This window comes from Mesoplodon bidens, assembly GCF_964165515.1.
Source record: "Mesoplodon bidens genome assembly, chromosome: 5".
Lineage (NCBI taxonomy): Eukaryota > Metazoa > Chordata > Mammalia > Artiodactyla > Ziphiidae > Mesoplodon > Mesoplodon bidens.
Window position 1 is genome coordinate 117,503,996 of NC_138161.1, and position 19,910 is coordinate 117,523,905.

General features: G+C 42.2%; 1 pseudogene across 1 annotated transcript in view; it reads left to right on the forward strand.

Annotated features, from left to right (window-relative positions):
- Positions 1-19,498, forward strand: part of LOC308617974 (vacuolar protein sorting-associated protein 72 homolog) — a 49,620-nt pseudogene extending 30,122 nt beyond the window's left edge. Inside the window, exons 2-3 of the transcript in view lie at positions 17,988-18,241; positions 18,744-19,498. The product of the transcript in view is annotated as a vacuolar protein sorting-associated protein 72 homolog (transcript). The remainder of the gene's footprint in view (positions 1-17,987; positions 18,242-18,743) is intronic.
- Positions 19,499-19,910: the final 412 nt, after the last annotated feature.

Sequence of the window (19,910 nt, forward strand, 5' to 3'; positions counted from 1 at the left end):
AAGAAACATGGAGAAGGTATGTTGGTAGTGGGGGTTTTTGAGGTAGCAGGAGAGGGGAAACCACTGCATAGATGGAGAGTCTGGCTTTAGACAGACTTAGAAAGTACAGGCAGTTCCTCTGTTGTAACAGGAGGCCAGGAGGATGCGGTGGGTACAGATGCTGGTGGGTTTGTCAGTTTGGTGGTGGGAAGTTGCGAGGTTTCTGTTTGGTGGCTTCTATTTTCTCCATGAGGGAGTAGGCAAGTCCATCTGTCTAGTGTGATAGAGGAGGTGTGAAGGTTAGATATCTGAAGAGAATGAAGATTGTTTGAAACAGTCGTCGAGAACAGAAAAGGAAGATGGTCAGAGAAAAGTAGCACGGTTACTGTGAGAATCCAGATGAGAGGGGTGATGGTGGATTGAGCGTGGCAGGTGTGGTGGTGAGCCCCTGCTCTCACAAGGCTGATAGACACACACACACACACACACACACACACAGTTATTTGCAACACAGTGTAGGAGGTGAAGCACAGGGCGCTATGGGAGATCGTAAGCGGGAGGCATCTAACTAGGGACCTAAGAGAAGTAAAGATCAGCCAGGTGAAGAGATGGAGGGTGAGTGTATCAGCAGAGAGGGCAGATGTGAACAGGCCAAGAGGTGTGGGGAGCCACGGCTCCCTTGGGGAGCTGAAGGAAGTTCCCAGGTAGAGCAGAGTGTGTGAGGGTGGGAGTGAGTGGTTACAAGAGGAATTAGACAGGAGGGGGATGGTGGCTTTGCATCTTCTAAGCTGGTGGTTTGAAGGTGTGGTCCCTGGACCAGTGGGGACCAGCAACATCAGTATCACCTGGACCTTGTCAGAGATGCAAAGTCTCGGGTTCCGTCCCAGACCTAGCCTATCATGAATTCTGAGAGTGGGGCCCTAGTGATTTATGTTTTACCACGTCCTCCAAGTCATGTTGATACACACTAAAGCTTGAGAACTTGTTTTAAGCAGTGGGGAGATTGATTAAAATGCCTTTTTAGCAGGAGAATGACATGATCAGAGGCAGGTTTATGAAGATCTCTGGCCACAGTGTGGAAAATGGAGTGTCCTATGTGTGAATCCCCGCCAGGAATCTCAACAGGACTAATTCTTCAGCTGGGTTACTGACCCTGGGGCAGGATGTTCCAGCCAAGGTCTCCATGGTGACCAGAACCACCTGCCCCCTTGGAAGCTCCCTGATGAGCTTACCTCTCCAGCAGCTCTCTGCTGCCCCCCTCTGTCCACGGGCCACACTCATGGTTCCCAGACAGATGTTTCCCAGACCTCCATCAATCCAGTTTTAGCATCCCCCTGACTCTTTCTGCACCCTCAACTTTGTCAGATGGATGGTCTCAGCTAATGTCAACATTAGACACTGTCATTTGACAGTCTCTGAATGGATGGCTCTGGAGAGCCCAGGAAAGAGTACTAATCAAGCAGTTACCTGAGATATCTTTGGGATAATGTGTGCTAATTTGAAATGAAGCTGTACATTATATCCCTTTCCATTTCTGGGAAACACATTTGTGTGTTTGTTTTTTAAAATATATTATGCTGTTATCTCTCCAGAAAAGCTCTTTCAGAAGATAGGATCTGAAGGCAACTTATTTCTGGGGAAAAAAAAAAAACCTATTTGTTTTTTTCCAAGACCAATATGAATATGACATTAGAGGACCTGGTGTGGGATAGGATGATGCCATTAACTTCCACCATCCATCCCTCTTTACAATTAATTTTTCTTGTTGCATTGTCTAGTCTGCACATCATTTCATCTGGAGTTTGTAGAGAAAGATGATTTTCCTACAGCACAGATTGGATTGGCACAGCTGCTAAAAGATGATAAAATCATTTCAGGGAGAATGCTATAGGCTGCCTTCCATCCAACAATAACCATGCAAAATAAACATGATTTCTCCTAAACATGCATGAGGCCATATCTCCCAGTTATCATGTCCAGAAGAGGGAGTTGCATGGGATTTGGAATCAGTCAGATTGGTGTTGGAATCTTGGTCTCACCAGTCACCAAAAGTAATTTACCTTTGGCAAATTACTTAACTTCTCTGGGTCTCCATTTTCTCTATTGTAAAATGGGCTGTTGTGAGGATTATATAGAACAACATAATCTACGGTATTTAGTAGGTGACACTAACTATTAGTTTTTCTTTTCTGTTAGATTGTTACACTACATTATAGGTGAAGCTAAGAAATAGTGTCTGAGAACTCCAAGAATTTCATGCTTATGAATGCAAATTGCTGTACAGTCTCTGGGCTAATGATGAATCCCTGAAAACAGGATAATAAGCAATAGAATCCTATGAAGGTTGATAGGACAGCTCTAGAACATATCATGACTATGGTCAAGGTTGATGGTAGATTCTACTCTCTCCAAACTTGTTTCACACCCTCAATTAATATGCAGCTATAGATAGCTTATTATTTTTCTACTGAACTGAAAACTAATGGAAGTCTGTGATGTGTCACACCAGAGGTTCAGTGAGTAAGGAGTAATTCAAGAATCAGGAGGAGGAAGAGGCCATTTGGCTCCAGAATGAACCAAACTACGCTAACACATAGATTACTTGACCAGCTATGTCCAGACACTCTGTCATAAGTTTGAAAGCTTCAGAAAGGAGACAGACTTGAGCTGAGTCATGAAATTTGGGGGAGAATTCAGATAGCTGGAGAGAAGGGGGAGAATATTTAAGGGGGGGAAACAGCACGCAAAGCCATGGAAAGGGAGATTGATTGGCTGTGATCTAGGGACAATGAGTATACCTGTATGGTTGGAGGGGAGTGGGAAGAAAAGTGTTACTGGAACAGTAATTGAGTTAGTCTGAGAAAAGTCTTTACTGATAGAAGAGGAATTTGGGAGCCAGTGACCATTTTCAAATAGAAAAATTATATGATACAATGTGATGTCTTGAAAATTGTAATCAGTTTTCTGAGTACCAGTTGGGAGAGTAGAAAGAAGGTAGGTGGGCTCATTAGGAGGCTTGGCCAGAATCTACATAGTTGCAAAGGCTGTGTACTAATTAACATGGTGATGGGAGAATGGAGAGACAGTGGGGCAGAGAGAATCTGCCAGGCCTTGTGAGGGCCTGGGGAAGGAATGGGGTGAGGAAATGACAGAGAAGACACAGTGGGTTGCTTCAAAGATGGCCTCCCATGAGCTCCACGTCCTGGAGTTCCTGTCTTTGTGTAATCTCATCCCCTTGAGTGTGGGCTTCTAACCCATAGAAAATGGCAAATGTGATGGGATGTTACTTCTGAGATTAGGTTACAAAAAGACCCTGGCTTCTGCCTTGTTTGCCTTCTTTTGCTCACTCTGATGGAAGACAACTTCCATGTTGTGAGCTAGCCCATAGACTAATGTGGTAAAGACCTAAGGGTGGTCCCCAGCCAAGAGCCAGCAAGGAACTGAGGCCAACAGCCTTTGAATAACTGAATTCTGTCAACGGTCTTGTGAGTGGATGTGGAAGTGAATCCTTCCCTACTCAAGGAAGTGGAGCCTGGAGATGACCACGGTGCTGCCTGACACCCTGTGATTATAGCTTTGTGCTGCATACCAAATTACTCCCAAATAAAATAACATACATGCATTATTTCATAGTTTGTGTGGGTGAGGCATCTGGGTCCTGTGTGGCTTGGGGTCTCACAAGGTAGCGTTAATATCAAGGCTTGACTGGGAAGGATCCACTTCCTCGCTCAGTCACATGGTTGTTGGTGGAATTCAGTTCCTCATGGGTTGTTGGACTGAGGCCTCAGATCCTCACAAGCCGTTGGCTGGAGGTCTCGGATCTTTGCCATATGGGTCTCCCCATAGAGCATCTACAATATGGTGGATTGCTGTACCGGAATGAGCAAGTGAGAGAAACTGGCAAGATGGAAGTCAGCTTTTTGTGACCTTATCAGGGAAGTGACAGGCTATCACTTTTGCTATAGACTGCTCTTTAGAATGTGTTAGAATCCTTTAGCCATAGGTCTGGCCCATTTTCAAGGGGAGGAGCTCACACAAGCGCATTAATACCAGGAGGTGAGGATCACTGGGGACCGTGTCAGAAGCTGCCTGCCACAGCGACAGTGATTTATCGCAGTTTTTGTGGTCTTTCCAAAGAGCTTTAGGCTCCTGGAGGGGGCCTGTGCTTTGTACATAAGTGCTTAATAAATATTTACTGAATAAATGAGATGATGCTTGCAAAGTCTCTGAACAGTAATTTTCAACTTAGATGTTAAGGCACTGATGGTCTCTTCAATTGGTCAACAGTGTAATGGGGATATAGTGAATTTCTGGGACAAAATTCTCACCCTAAGTACAAAAACCTAATTCACTTCATTGGGTGTAAGAACTCAGGGCTGACCTGTACAGTTGTGCCATGTACAAAAATGCTTGGCTGAGGGGACGAGGGTGCCTAATCCAGTTCATAGTCCACTCACCAAGCTGTGCCCTGGCATGGGACTGCATCAGTGTAGACGGAAGCATGCCTTTTGGAAAGATGTCCACCCAGAAGGGGTACTTCTGTGTAAGCAGTGCAAAGGCCACACCTGTGGTTCTCTAAGGACGTGTCAGCCTTCCTCCCCCTCCTCCTATTTGCTTTCACCTGTTTACCTTGAACTATACCCTCTGAAATGGGCTTGAGGGAGGAAGGGGAAAATGTTCCATCCATACCTGATGTTGGAGAGGATTAAGTTCTCTTTGAGGAGGCCTTTGAGAGTCTGGGAGAGAAGGAGCTATACAAATGCAGGCAAATTCCATCATCCCTGTTAAATGGCCAAGAAAATTCCGCGATGCCACCCTCTCCCTGAGTGCTGGGTCTGAACTGACAATAGCAAACAAACAGCAAGCTGTGATCTGTTTATAATTCCAAATGAAAATCCACCCCAAATAGAGGTGAGAAGGAGAAAAAGCAGCTCAGGCAATGATGTGTGCTTTGGCTGAGGACCTCAGGAAGCCTTGCTTCTGTGAACCTCGGCCCATCTCCCTCCCCTTCTCATGGTGACACCCGAAAAGCTCAGCTCACACCCCTGGACTGGTTGTGTATTGAGGATAAGGATGTTGACAATAGTGTTTAAGCTGCATAAATAACTGCAAATTGCTGTTCGGCCCCAGCAACTGCCAGCAAAACAAACAAACAAATAAACAATACAAAAACAGAAAACAAACAAACAAAAAAACAGGAAGGAGATGATATTTGGAGCATAAGTTGTAGGGAGGGGGAGCCAGCAAGTAAGTCACGTGGAATCTGGCAACCAGCTCTGGGTGTAAAAGACACTTGGACAAGGTGATCACAGGCCACCCACAGTTGTTAGGGAGCTATAAGAAATTATTTTGACAGGACATGTGACACCCTTCAAATAGAGGAATCAAAGCCCCAAATGATCAGGGATATGTTACAGGAAAGTTCTAATTTAAAGAACAAGCTACTCTAATAACTGAGGGAGAGCACTAATGGGGGCTTCAAATATTCATTTTGTAACTTCCAAGTACTTCTGTTGGCGGTGGTGTGCGGGGCAAGAAAGAAGGAATGACAGAAACGTGGTTTATAGGAACAAGGGAAAATGCTACGATGGCTGTCATTTTGTGCCCCTCAGTTCTCTGGCTTTATCCTGGCACCATTTTCAATGGCTTCACCAACATTCTTCCTCAAAGAACCCTGCCAGTGTGCTCCCCAGGATGCAGCTGAGGCGAGAAAGACTAGACCAGCCAGCCACACGTGCGCTTCCTTGGGTCATGGTCAGATTTTTGCATACAATCCATCACTTACCCCAGCCTCTTTGGTTCCTATCCTCTCCAACATACACCTCACCCCTTGGTCCCACTTTCCCATGCATGCTGCTGAGCCCTTTGCTTGAAACCAGTCTTCTTTTTTCTCAGTCTTCTTTTGAATCACACCAACTCCAGAAAGACATTTTTGTTAAATGTAGCAGAAGAGTTTTAAGTGAGAAAAAAAAATAAAGAATTCACTGGATAGAATGCTTGTTGAATAAATGAATGAGAACACAGATGGAGGTTAGGGAATTCCAGACTCTGGTGCATCTCTCTTGATCTGTGTGCCCGGCACTCTCCCCACTCCCTGCCAAAACCTTCTTCAGAGAACCATTTCCACCTTCTCTTTCAAACATGTGTAGAAGATGTAGTTTTCTTTCACGGACACACTTGCTGGTCACAGATTATTGGTGTGGGAGTGGCCATCTAAATAAAACTGGGTGTATCAGCTAGCTTATGCTGCCTAACAAATTACATCAAAATATGATGTCTTAAAATAAATATTTATTTTTCTTCAAGAGTCTGAGTGTTGGCTGGACTTCTCTGCTTCATGCTTCAGGTCTGAAGCTTCCTGGGATGGCTCTGTTCAATGCATTTTCATTCTGGGACCCAGGCTGATGGAGCAGGACCTACCTGGGGAAAGTGTTTCTCACAGCAATGGCAGAAGTGTAGGATGGCAAGTAGAAACATATGATGATTCCCCCTTTGTGTGCTCCTGCTGCTCTCTGATCTTGCTTGGGCAAGTTTATTTCCCATTTTTTTCTACAATATTCTTCCTCTGTGAGTTTGGATGGAAGAATTAGAGAGTAAGGTAGGAGGTCCTACTCAGACATTATCAAAGAGATGCTCAGAGGTATTTAGAAAAAGAGAGAAATATTCACTTGCAAAGAGTGCAAAGGAGCCAGACTTCAGAAAGACTCACTGGTCTATCAAAAACATAACCAGTATTTAAGGAAAAACTGCAAAATTAATCTATTCATGGTGAAAACAGCAACTTGCTCACATGATTATCATATCCACCAAGGTCATGATACATCTTCAGACACCAGCTTAGCCAAAGTTGGGGATAAAATTGTTCTTGTTGCAGAGTTTACAGGAAATACTCAAGGATTTTTTATTTGGGGGACTAGAAGCATACAAAATGATCTTGATGGTTTTAAACTAGGTCTACAAATTCTTTGGAACTATCCCTTCAAAAGATAGAGCCTAATTCTTCTTTACTTGATTGTGAGCCAGACAATGAATTGCTTCTAAAGAACAATATGTGGGAGAAGAGATGGTGTGTATCTTTTGAAATTAAGTCATTAAAGGCATTGCAACGTCCACCTTTCTTGTTCTTGGATCATTTTCTCTGGGGGAAGCCAGCTGTCGTGTCATGGGGACACTCACGGAACCCCTATGGGACGGTCCATGTGGTGAGAAACTGAGACCTCCTACCAGCACTAACTTGTCGGGCATGAGTGAGCCACCTTGAAGGCAGATCCTCCTGCCTCAGTTAAGCCTTCAGATGACTGCAGCCCTAGACGAAATTAACTACAACCTCATGAGAGACCCTGATGCTGGACCACTCATCTAAGCCCCTCCTGGATCTCTTACCCAAGAAACTATGTGAGATGATAAGTGTTTATTGTTTTAAGCTGCTAAGTTTGGGGATAATTTGTTATGCAGCAAAACTAATACAATGAGCCTATTGGTTTTGGTTTATCACAGCATGTAGAGTGTTGTGGTGGTTGTTATTTTTGATTGTGTTATATAAAATGCTCAGATATTGGAAGAAAGACAGAGTGTCTGGCCTAATATTAGTAGTCCAAGTCTCTTTCTAAGGTTCTGCATTGGAATATAATGCACCAGTGCCTTCTGTAAGAGTTTAACTTACATTCCTATAAGCAATCTATGAGACTGAATGCATAAATGAAAACAGTGTGCTATCTGTGTACTAGGAATTCATTTACTCTCAATGACCCTTATAGGCAGCAAAAAACTGGCCTGGCAATATAAAGCATTGTGGTAAAGTAAGATGAAGATTGATGCTTACTGGCTCTGTTGGGATCAATTTAATCGCCAGACATCATAGGCTGAGTGTCCAAGACTGTGAGCATTCCAAAGATCTATACAAATGTTTGAGAAGTGAAATAAATAATTTATTTACCCAGCTGTTTATTGATGGACACTTATTTTGTTTCCAGTCTCTTGTTAGAAATAAGGCTGAAGTGAGTAACTTTGTACATATGTCATTTTGTCTGGGTACTAATATATCTGTAGGATAAATGCCTAGATGAGAAAACACTGGGTCAGTAGTTTCATGAATTTGTGATTTTGATAACTATTACTGAATTGCCTGTTTTCCCTCAGCCTTATGAGTGTTATCATACTTTTGAATGTTTGCTAGTCAGATAAATGGGCCCTTTGTGTTTGAGGAATTCATAGTCTTGTCTGGGAAAACACTGTCACTTACTTAATTTATGCTTTATTGTTACAAAAGGAGTCTGAGGACAATTTTAAAAAGATAAAAATATTTATTTTTGCATGCATGTGTGTGTGTGTTTCAAAATGATTCTGAGGACACCTATAAAGATACTTATAACAATACAGGAAAAAAACATACAGAGATTGGAAAATTAAGTAAAGAGTAAAAGTGGGAATGGAATTCTGATAAAGATTTGGTTATGACACAAATGCTCATGTCATTACTATGTAGTTGCTGAGAGAGTATTATAAATTTGACTCTGAGTTCCCTGGCAGCCAATATAAAGATGGAAACATGGTTAGTTATAAGAGTCACAGTGAATATAATATTAATAATATATCTATAATCTTTAAGCCATTGTATTTTTGTGACACTTTATTTACCCCAATTAATTTTAGGTAGGTATATTATTGTCCTCATTTTACAGATGAAAGCCTGAGGCACAGGTAGTTAAGTAACTTGCCCATGATAGTGTAGCTAATTAATAAGAGGTACCTTGTTTTGCATTTAGACAGCATGGTTCCAGAGACCACATTTTAAATTATTACATTATTTTTAGTGACCTCTCAACCAAACATGAGCCATTTAGGCAGTGGCTGTGATGAAAACATCTTAATTTTCAGACATTTATTATACGTTTCCATTCTGTGAACTACTCATACGTAGGATATGATAAGATATGACTGCTAAGTGCTGGAGCTGCATTTACCACATGATGTTATCCCTCCATGCTGGGCAGGGGTTTAGATTAACCCTTAGATCTTGCCTCTTTCTTGTCTTTTTGTCTAACTTTTATGGCTTTTTAAGGCCTTTGAAAACCTAAGACAATTGTCATTCTCCTTCTCTGCCCTGCTCTGCTCCCATTTATCCGGAAGGAGATTCCCAGAACAAACTGTGTTCAAGTTATATGTATCTTTTAGGTCTCATTTAGGAATACTGGAGTTCAAAGCACTGGTCCAAGGCCAGTCTTCCAATCTGCCAGTTAAAGGAAGTTTCTGAACACGTTTGTGGTTGGCCACTCATTGTACTGCCCCAGGAAAGACATCAGAAGGATTTTTATGTCTATTAAGGTTGTCAAAAATTGGTATATGAATACAGATTTTCCTGTCTTGTTAAATCTGTCCAAACTCAGTCAACAAAGACCTAGACAATATAAAGAATGACACTTTATACAAAAGAAGAAGTGCCAAACAGGTAGGCACAACAGTGAAGCCATGATCATGACCTCTTTGAAAATTCTACGATGACCACAGCATGCCTTTTTATTAGCTTTATACACACTGTGTGACTTTCAGAATATTCCATAATCAATATTCTCACCTTCAGCTCCCCGAGAAAATAGAGATATTCAAATCATGTCTCCATGAATATCTACGGAGAATAATCACAATGTCTAAGATGCTTCCTGGGGAAAAAAGCATCCTCACAATTTCTGTAGGAACAGAAATACTATGATGTCTCTGGCTGGTAATAGTTCATATGACAAAAATGGTCACTAAGATGTCAACAAGTCAGCTCTTGATATCCAAACTGTTAGGGATTGCCTATTCAGATCTGTCTTCCAGAAGAAATAATAACTATAGCACTTTTCTTTCAATGATACGTCACAGTTTTCAAAATACTTTCATTGGTGGTGGTGTAGAAGGCATGGGAAATGTCTTGTAGGAGCTGGATATTTTTATCCTGAGAGTCAGATTATGTGTTCCTCTTCCACACAATAAAAATTTGCTGTTCTGTGTTAGTCATTAAGGTATTATCTCTAAGCTCCAAACCGGTCCTTTGCTTTGTGATCCTGAAGCTGGGGCTCTGCAAAACACATGCGGCTTTGTAAACTGACTGCATGTAGGCTCTGTCAATAGGGGGCACTAGAGGAAGACTGCAAGGTCCTTCCTGTTCCTGTGACTATAACCCCAGCCATGCTTGTTTACCCAGGTAGGGGCAATTCCTTCCTAGAGCAGCATCGGAATCTAGTTTGCTGTTTCTCTAGCACTTGTAAAACCTTCACTGTGCTCTTTTCAGAGATGCCAGCGTCACTTGGCTGGAGTGCCCTCCTCAGAAGTCTGGTTCCCAGCCACCAGGACCCTCCTCTGAACTCAGGGACACCAGGAACAGGTGAGTAGTGCTCCCTCCTCCGAGGCCTGAGCTTCAATTCCATGGAGCCCCTTTTCAAAGTCCGCTTTAATAATTCGAGTTTTAATAATTTCCGTCTCTTCTCTTTATTCCCTCAGTCCTAGGGGCAGTAGCTGTTTCCTGAAGTTGTTACCTCCAAGATACCTTAGAGTTCTTTCTAACTTTTAGTCAGTTAACAAATATATTAATATTTCTGTTTGAATAACTGGTGTCGATTTTGTCTTCGGAGTAGATTCTGACTGATACAGGTTCCGCATTCAGGCCTCAGAGAAGTGTCTTGCTAACACTGATGTGACCTCAAATTCATGATGTAAAGATCAAATGGGGGTGCTGAAAAATAATTCTTTTGACTTTGTAAGATCCATTCACATGCTAGCAAGGAAAAGTTTGGATTGATGATAGAATGGATAAGAATGACAAAATCCTTTGAAAATCTGTAGGACTGCAATGTTCAGGGTTGGGCATATTGGGAAGAGGGTGAAAATACTCAAGACAGGGTAACCTGTGTTGTCGCTTCTTTAGGAGCTTGCTCCCAGCTCTACGGTCACTGCTATGAGACTGACTGATTACATTGTAAGTTCATGCTATAGCAAATTCTAAACTGTTGCATGCTGTAGAAATATAAGGGCTAATCATTTTCAATAGTTGGAGAATTTTAGGCATCACAAAAAAAGTTTATTGGGAGGAAGGGGAATTTTTCTGCACCCCTGAAAATTGTCTAAAGGGTGGTAACCTACCATACCTATGTGCAAAATTGGCCCTGGTTTTCATGTTATTAAAGTTTGTGAGGTTTTCATAGATTCTTATTTGTATTCATTTCTTTTCATTAATATTTATAGTCTAAAGAAAAATCTCTAAATCACCAGTAAATATGTGAATATGTTTAATTAATTAATTAATTAATTAGGGTCATGCCGAGCTGCTTGTAGGATCTTGGTTCCCTGACCAGGGATTGAACCTGGGTCCCGGCAGTGAAAGCCCTGAGTCCTAACCACTGTACCACCAGGGAATTCCCATGAGTAATTTTTTAAAAACAATTATCAGTATAGAAGCGTTTAGAATAAAAAAGTGCAATGGTGTTTTAATTGTCTTCCAACACCTATTATGTGTCATATCTCCTTGAATCCTCTAACAACCATGAGAGACAAATACCGTTAGCCGCACTTTACAGATATGTGAATTGGCACTCAAAGATTTGTCCAAAGCAACCCAGATATAGATGGACAGTTCACACCTATTTTCCTGGCACTATTCCAGTTTATGACTGTTTTCCAGAGACATTATTTAAACACTCCCTTTTACTCACAACTATCCTGATTTGGATAATAAATTTTATGGTCACCTGATCCAACTAGTAAGTGAAAGAGCTGGGATTTGAGCTCAACCAAGTCCTGTGTTTTTCACTGCTATACACTGCCTTAGAGCCTCCTAAACCATTTAGAACTTGTTGAATTTCATGGTACAAGAAGTCTGCACTACTGGAATTGGAGCAGATATTCCAGGTATCGACCTAAACTTCTTAGGAGGCTACAGAGAAATCAGATCTTTCTAGGCTATTATTTCTGAAAACCATGCAAATAACCTTAGGAGATACATCAATTAGCAGAAAACAAAACTCAGACTGGCTTAAGTAGAAACGGAGACTTATTGGCCCATGTAATTGCAAGTTCAGGAGTTGGGTGAGTTTCACTATTGGTTGATCCAGTTCAGTGATATTATCAAAGACCTAGTTTTAGTGTGTTTTCTTCCCTCTTTCACTCTACTATCCAGTTCTAGCTTTATTCCATGACTGACTTTCTTTGTGGTTGTAAAGTGGCTGCCAGTGGTCATCAAGGTGACATGTTTCCACTTTCACATCTGGATAGAGGAGAAGGTACCTTTACGTCTAACCAGTGAAAAAAACCTTGTTCTTTGCATTGTTTGGACTAAACAGAACCAATGATGGTGAATAGATGCTACATACTGATTGGTTTACAGTTGGATTACTGATCATTCCTAAACCAATTGTCATGTCCAGGTTGATGTGGAGGTGGAATGTGATTATTCTGATTTGGACATTAATCAGGACTCACTCGCTTCTGTGACTGGGGATGAAATTTATGGCTCCCAAAGCCCATGAATGGTATGAGGATCCCATGAACCTGGAAAGGGGGAGTGGATCCTGGTCAAGTTATCAGTGAATGCCCACTGGCTACCCAGCACCCATGCATACCTTCCTTTCCATTCATCCTCTCAGAAACATCCATGTTTCCCCAGTAGAGACAACCCAAAGATTTGGTGCATTAGTTCCAAGTTTTGATTTTTTGGGTGATGTGGGGTCCACTCCATCACATCTGGGTGAAACTTCTCATAGTCTATTGGTATAGGACTATTGGTAATAATAGTCCATAACTCCATATACAACACAACCCATAGAAACCCCATGATGAAGAAAGAATAGGATAACTGGAAAAGCGAAGAATGAGAAACAACACAAAATAGCCATTAGTCCACAATGATAGCATTCCTGCTGGACAGAAATGGTGAGAACTGCATTCCAATAGTTAATTCTATGGAGGGCCATGTTGGCTGCCTAAGGTCTTCTCTTTGGGAGGCTATCCCTTGTCCATTATTTTCCTTGGCTTTATCTGATAAGCAACATGGTATTGGGGTTAAGAGTAAAGGCTTTGGAGTCAGAATGCCTGGGTTCTAATAACTGGCTTTTCTACTTCTAACTGTATGAACTTGGGCAAATTTCTTAAACTCTTTGTGTTTCAGTCTCCTCAGATGTAAAATGGGGTTAATAATAGTCCTCATCTTTTAGGATTATTAAGCTTGTAAAGAGGGAATGAATGCATGAAAAATGCTTAGAACATTGCTTCACATACATCAAGTGCTCAAGATATGTTATGATGATTTCAGCTGGGCCTTGGGGAGGATGATCTTTCCGAGGGTTTCTTTGACAATAGAGCTTCCTTCATTGTTTAGTGGACTTCTGGCCTAATTGCTTCTGGTAAGTGCCACAGTCAGATGTCTGCTAGTCAGAGATCAGATTCATAGTCCTTGAGCTTGACAAGTATATTTTTTGAGCCTAGGTATTAGCTTATGTGGAACTGGGCATAATTTTCTATCCTATTTGTGCAGAAACAAAAGTATCTCAGATCATTTCACTAATGTGTATGACTACCTAGATCTTGTTTCTTTTCTTTCTCTTGAACCAAACCTTCCACTAAGAGTACCCATTGCGAGCTATGTCCATGGTGGATATTTGCCCAACATTATGTCAACCATCAGGCAAAGCTGGAAGGATAAACCCCCAGTCTCCAGTGCTCAGCCACTCTGCTCTACTGAGGTTGGTGTTGTCTTGGCTGATTGTACATTTGTGGGCCTTATATCATCTTTATCTTTTCTTAGCCAGGTTGATAGAGGCAGTTCATAGACAGATGAATGCCTCATGACAACATGTCAACCACCCACAAAATAGGCATCTGTTCTGTTCACAGCATTATACCAGCCATCATCCCCTTCCATTGCCATGACTCCAACTCCAGCTCAAGTTTGAGCTGCTCTATGAGACTTTTCTTTTATAAAGATCTATGGGGAGAAAATGTGAAGACAGACCTAGACATTTATAGAAAGGCTTTATTTTGTACCTATTTTCATGTATCACCCAGACAAAACATGAATTCTACTTTCCCCCATTTTCATATAAAACTACATACACCACACTGTACATGTGAAACAAATTTGGAAAGGAGCCTCAAGCTGGCCTCTGAAATTGTGTAAGCAATTATCACATTTTTGTGCGCAAATGCAGTAATTATATGTGTAATTTGGCAGCTGGGTTTGAAAATTTGGCCTTAAGTGGAACATAGACAGGAAAAATAAATGTTGGAAAATGCCAATATTTTATAAAGATTTTGAATCAAATAATGGTGAAATTATTGCAAGCCATCTTAATTTTTAATTATAATGATCATTACACAATATACAATAATTTTTTTGAGGAAGAAAAGAACTATAGATCAATTGCCCATCGTTTGTGTCAGAAAAAAATGCCTCAATTCTTAGGGAAGATAATTGTATTTTTCAGAGGTTATGGTACATATTTCAAAGGCTTTCTTTTCCTATGAAGAAAAGATAGTGATTGCCTACTAGTTTGAGTTCTATGACATATTTTACTATAAGACGAAAAGGACTCTTTGTACTGATTACTTTAGAGGAAAAGTAGTATTAACTCTGTGCTTTATTTGAGCTAGTAATCTTAAATTAGACAAAGCTTTCTTTTTAAGCATTTAAGTTTTGGAATATGAGTTTATAGCCCAAATGAAGAGTAATTTAGATATCTTTGATCTAGATTTAAGTTGAAATTTCATAGTAAAATCATAGTTTTTATATTGTTATCGAGATCGAATCTAGTGCATGTGGCTTTTTCATGTGGTTATGAGTGCTGGTGACTTGGAGATGATGTAAGGAAGACCCTGGAGCAATGTTATCTCCTGTGGTTAGTAGGGTAATGGAGAGGTTAACTCTGAAGGCTCTGGAGCCTGCCAACCTGGATTCCAGTCCTGGCTCTATCATTCTGTTAGCCCTGTGACCTTGAGATAGTTACTTAATCCTTAGCCTCTCTGCATCTTAGTCTCCTCACCTGGTAAAATGGGAGCTGTAACATGCCCACCAAATAAAGTCATCGCCAGGGCAGAAGGAGATAGTCATACACGGTAGAGTGTCTGACACTGGTAAGCCTTAAACATGATAACCATTTTTGGTTTTGATCATCATTTGTGGCTCAGTGTTGAACTCCAGTCATGACTAAGTGAGAAGGAAGGCTCTTCCAGCTCAGAAATGCAATGTGAGGGCAAGAGACATTCAGTGTATACAGAAAAGTCCATGGGAAATCCAGGTTCTCCATGGTGAGGCAATGTCCCCAACAGCATGATGAAGGAAGCCCATGGTGTGGGCAGAGCTCAGTTATGGGATTTTATTTCGACTCCGTAGCAAACTATTGAGTGCTAAACTAGGGGATAAAGGAAGATGAATAAAGTCTCTCTATCAAGGAGCCTGCAATCTACAGAGGGAATGAGATAAGTGCCTGCATGACTATAATGCATGATGCAACACAGTCAGTGCCAGGGCAAATAAACAAACAAGATGCTCTGGGCATTAAAAAAAAAAGGGAGAGAGACCATGCAGTTAAGTTTTTTTCCCCTTCTGCTAAAATCATGCAAATCTTCTTAGAATAGGTAACTTTTGAGGCAGGTATTGAAGGTTGTGGAGATTTTGGTTAAGCAGACATAATAGGGCTGGAGATGAATCCAGTGAAGAAAAGAACATAAATAAGGCAGAGAGGAGAGAAGAAGGGGGCACCCAAGAACACCAGGGACATCCAACATGGTTGCGGGTCATGGAAATAGACCATTAAAGGAGGCTTGGCTGGATTTGGAGAGCCTTTGAACGATATGGTGAGAAGTTTGGCCTTAATTTAGTATCCAACAGGCAGCTCTGAAAGAGCAAGGTCTTGAACAGATCTGATGTGCATCAGAGAATCACTTGAAGGTTTTGTTAAAACACATATTCGGGGCTTCCCTGGTGGCGCAGTGGTTGAGAGTCCGCCTGCCGATGCAGGGGACACGGGTTCGTGCCCCGGTCCGGGAAGATCCCACATGCCATGGAGCGGCTGGGCCCGTGAGCCATGGCCCCGCTGGACCTGTGCGTCTAGAGCCTGTGCTCCGCAATGGGAGAGGCCACAACAGTGAGAGGCCCGCGTACCGCAAAAAAACAAAAACAAACAAACAAACAAAAACACATATTCCTCACCCCCTACCCAAAGATTCTGATTCAGTAGGTCTAGGATGGAGCCTCAGAATTTGCATTTCCAATGATCTCACATGTCACACTGATGTGGTGGGTTCACAGAACACACTGAATAGCCCTGACATAGGGCACATGGCCTTCCAAAATGTTTTATTTGCAGGTCCTTATTAGTAAAAAAAAATCCAGTATACATCCTCACTATATGTATATTTATTTATTTCCAAATTATAGACAAACTACTGTGTCAGTACCTGTTATGCATATCATAAAGTCTATACCATTATAACCCAAAGAGGCTGAGCTCATGATGAAATAAGCAATTATTGTTTTATTTTTATTTTAATTAGTAATGGTACAAAAGTCTTTTTGCTCTCACTGAAATTACTGTTAAATTTGAATATGCTTCAATGTTTTCTGAAACTTAAAATTTTTCTGATACAACTATCTAAATGTCTTTCTTAATTCACTATTTTTCCAGTACTTTGTTGTAGTGGTTTTTACAATTGAGGACTATATCTCACAAAGGCACATAAATCCAAGAGAAAATTTCCTTTATTGGCTGTTTTAAATAAATTCCATTCACCAATTATGGAAAGGCTTTTGTTAAAATGTGACTAGTAGGTTTCCATCTTCTCTGATGTCAATCAGTTTTTCTTGCAAAGCAATAAATAGGTTTTACCATTTTTCATTGTTATCAAAATTCCACTGAAATTCTTTGTTTGGAAGAGTTAAAACTGGTTACAAAAATCTTATTTCCAAGGTTTTAGAATGTGCTGATATGAGATTTAAAAAAATAGATGATATATTTACTGATCTAGTTTTGTATCCAAATTACATAACAATGGACATCTTTCTTTTTTTTTTTTCTTTTGCAGTACGCGGGCCTCTCACTGTTGTGGCCTCTCCCGATGCGGAGCACAAGCTCCGGACGCGTAGTCCCAGCGGCCATGGCTCACGGGCTCAGCCGCTCCGCGGCATGTGGGATCTTCCCGGACCGGGGCACGAACCCCTGTCCCCTGCATCGGCAGGCGGACTCTCAACCACTGCGCCACCAGGGAAACCCCGACATCTTTCTATATATCCTTTTCCAATGTGCTCTGTCAGTAGCCTGAGTTTCTCTCTTTTCTTCTTTTTCAGAAGAAAAGGTAGTTCCTTCTTATTTACTATTGAAACATTACTTCCGCCTTGAAGGGACAGATGGCGTTATTAATGTTATTGTTATTGTCATTTAAAAAACACTTGATAGGTAGCTTGTTATTGATAGCCTGCTTGTCATCATAGAAAAGCTTAGCATGTCTGGAACACTTGTCTTTCTGTAAATATATGTTTTTAGCCCTTTTGAGTACTTTGCCATAAGCAAATCTCTGTGTTGTAGAAAATATGCTCATGGTTACTTCCCATTTCAATTTGCTCCTAAAGAGTAAAACATATTTTAAAGATTAAAAAAGTAAACTTAAACTTACCACACTGATAGTGTTCTGTGCTTGCCTGTGTAGAGCAGAGCAGGACGAATGAATGTCACATATGATCTGCCTCAGTAATCTTAGCCCAAATCCTTTAAAACAGTTGGTAAAAGGAGTGGCCCCATTACTTACACAGCTTTACCATTAAAGAAGTAATTTACTGTTGAGAATATATCTCATGCCTATATTTTACCTTTGACGGTTTGAAAAAAAAAAGAAATTCTTCATGTATTTTATTACTGAAACACAACCTAGCAAAAACCATATGCTGAGACTTGGTAAAATAGAAATAGGGATACTTTCATTATATATCAAGCTCATAACACTGTGTAATTTGTCCCAATTCTTGATTTAAAAATAATTTCCAGGCTGCCGGCGGCCTGCAGGTAGTGGTGTGGGCTCTGACCTCCGAGGACCATGCTGTGTGAGCAGTGGCTGGAGGAGGTGCAGGGTCCACGAGCGGTTGGAATCTGGGGGGCCGGGCCGTCGGAAGACCTCAGGGCACCAGCTCTCTGGGCTCCTGAGGGCAAGGCAGAAGGATGAGCTCTACCGGATAGCTTATGGGGTTTCAAAGAGGACTCAGGAGATGATGAGGACCAAGGGGACCAGTCAGACACAGAGGGTGCCGTAGACTCTGACTTTGACATGGAAAATGGGACTGAACACTCCGGTGATGGAGAATAGCCGAGAAGGAAGCATGGGGCTCCCATCAAGGAGGATAAGAAGGGCTTCCCTGGTGGCGCAGTGGTTAAGAATCCGCTTGCCAATGAAGGGGACACGGGTTCGAACCCTGGTCTGGGAAGAACCCACATGTTGTGGAGCAACTAAGCCCGTGTGCCACAACTACTGAGCCTAAGCTCTAGAGCCCGTGAACCACAAGTACTGAGCCCGTGTGCCACAAGTACTGAGCCCGCAAGCCACAACTATTGAAGCCCGCGTGCCTAGAGCCCGTGCTCCGCAACAAGAGAAGCCACTGCAATGAGAAGCCCGTGCACCGCAACGAAGAGTAGCCCCCGCTCGCTGCAACTAGAGAAAGCCCATGTGCAGCAACGAAGACCCAACACAGCCAAAAATAAATAAATAAAATAAATACATTTATTTAAAAAAAAAAAAAAAAACGGGAGGATAAGGAGCCTCTCAAGAGCTTGAGGCCTCAAAATGTCAGCAGCACCTGGGCTGGTGGTGCTCAGAAAAGCCGAGAAAAGAAGGCACTGCTCCCGCCAGAGCTACAAGACAGTGCCTCTGGCCATGGGAAGTTCCTGCGCCCATCTACAGCTGTGCACACACCACATTCCTTCAGGTACAGGAGAAGCAGGGCCGGCCACGGGGCGAGAGGGGCCCCACTGGGAGTGGAGGAGCTGCTCGGGGAGGCCAAAATCACAGAGGAGCTTGACTGACATTCACTGGAGACACATGAGTGGCCCGAGGCTGACGGAAAGAAGCAGGTTCCCAAGAGGCGGAAGTGCCTGGGGTCCATCGCCACCTCCCATTCAGTGACAGTGCCACTTGTTGGGGAGCCAGGCCCTAAAGAAAAGGACTTGATCCTGCTCCCACAGCTTCTGCAGGGACTCCCGGCGCTGGCCCTGGACCCGTCCTCCCTCCTGCTGGAGGTCCACATGCCTTCATCACTTTTAGGGATGAGGGGACAGTTAAGGAATGGTTTCTCCAAGGGCGGTCCCCAAAGGTCCCTGCTGGAGAGGTCTGCCCAGTGACCCATCGCCCAGCCCTAAACCAGGACCCTGTTACAGACATCTGCCACGTCACTGATCCAGCTTCAAGATCATCCCTGAGGCCTACAAAAAGTACATCGCTGTCCATGGGCTTCTGCCCACTGCCTCAGCCCTGGGAACCTGGTCCATCACCTCCTGAGCCCCTCTAAGGCTCTAGGCCCTGAGCCATACGCCAGAAAATTGTCAGCAAATGAAGCGATGTCTTGTCCTCAGAAACCTCTTTCCTGCTCTGACTTGGGGCTCTTAATGTCTCCCCCCACCCCCTCACCTTCCGCTTCTCCTGTCATCGCTGATTTTTGTCCAGCCCTTTCCTATATTTCTTTCCCCATCTTTTCCCTTAGTTCTTACTGGTTTTGTTTGTGTTTTTTAATCTAATAAAATAGAAAGATGAAAAAAAATTTCAGCAATGTTTTCCATGCATCTTAACAAAATGGGTTCAGATTCCACTGAAATTCTTTGTTTGGAAGAGTTTTAATCTGGTTAAAAAGTCCTGTATTTTCCGACAAAGGTGTCCATGTTGGTTTGTACCATATCATTTTGTATGTATTATTTCAGCACTCA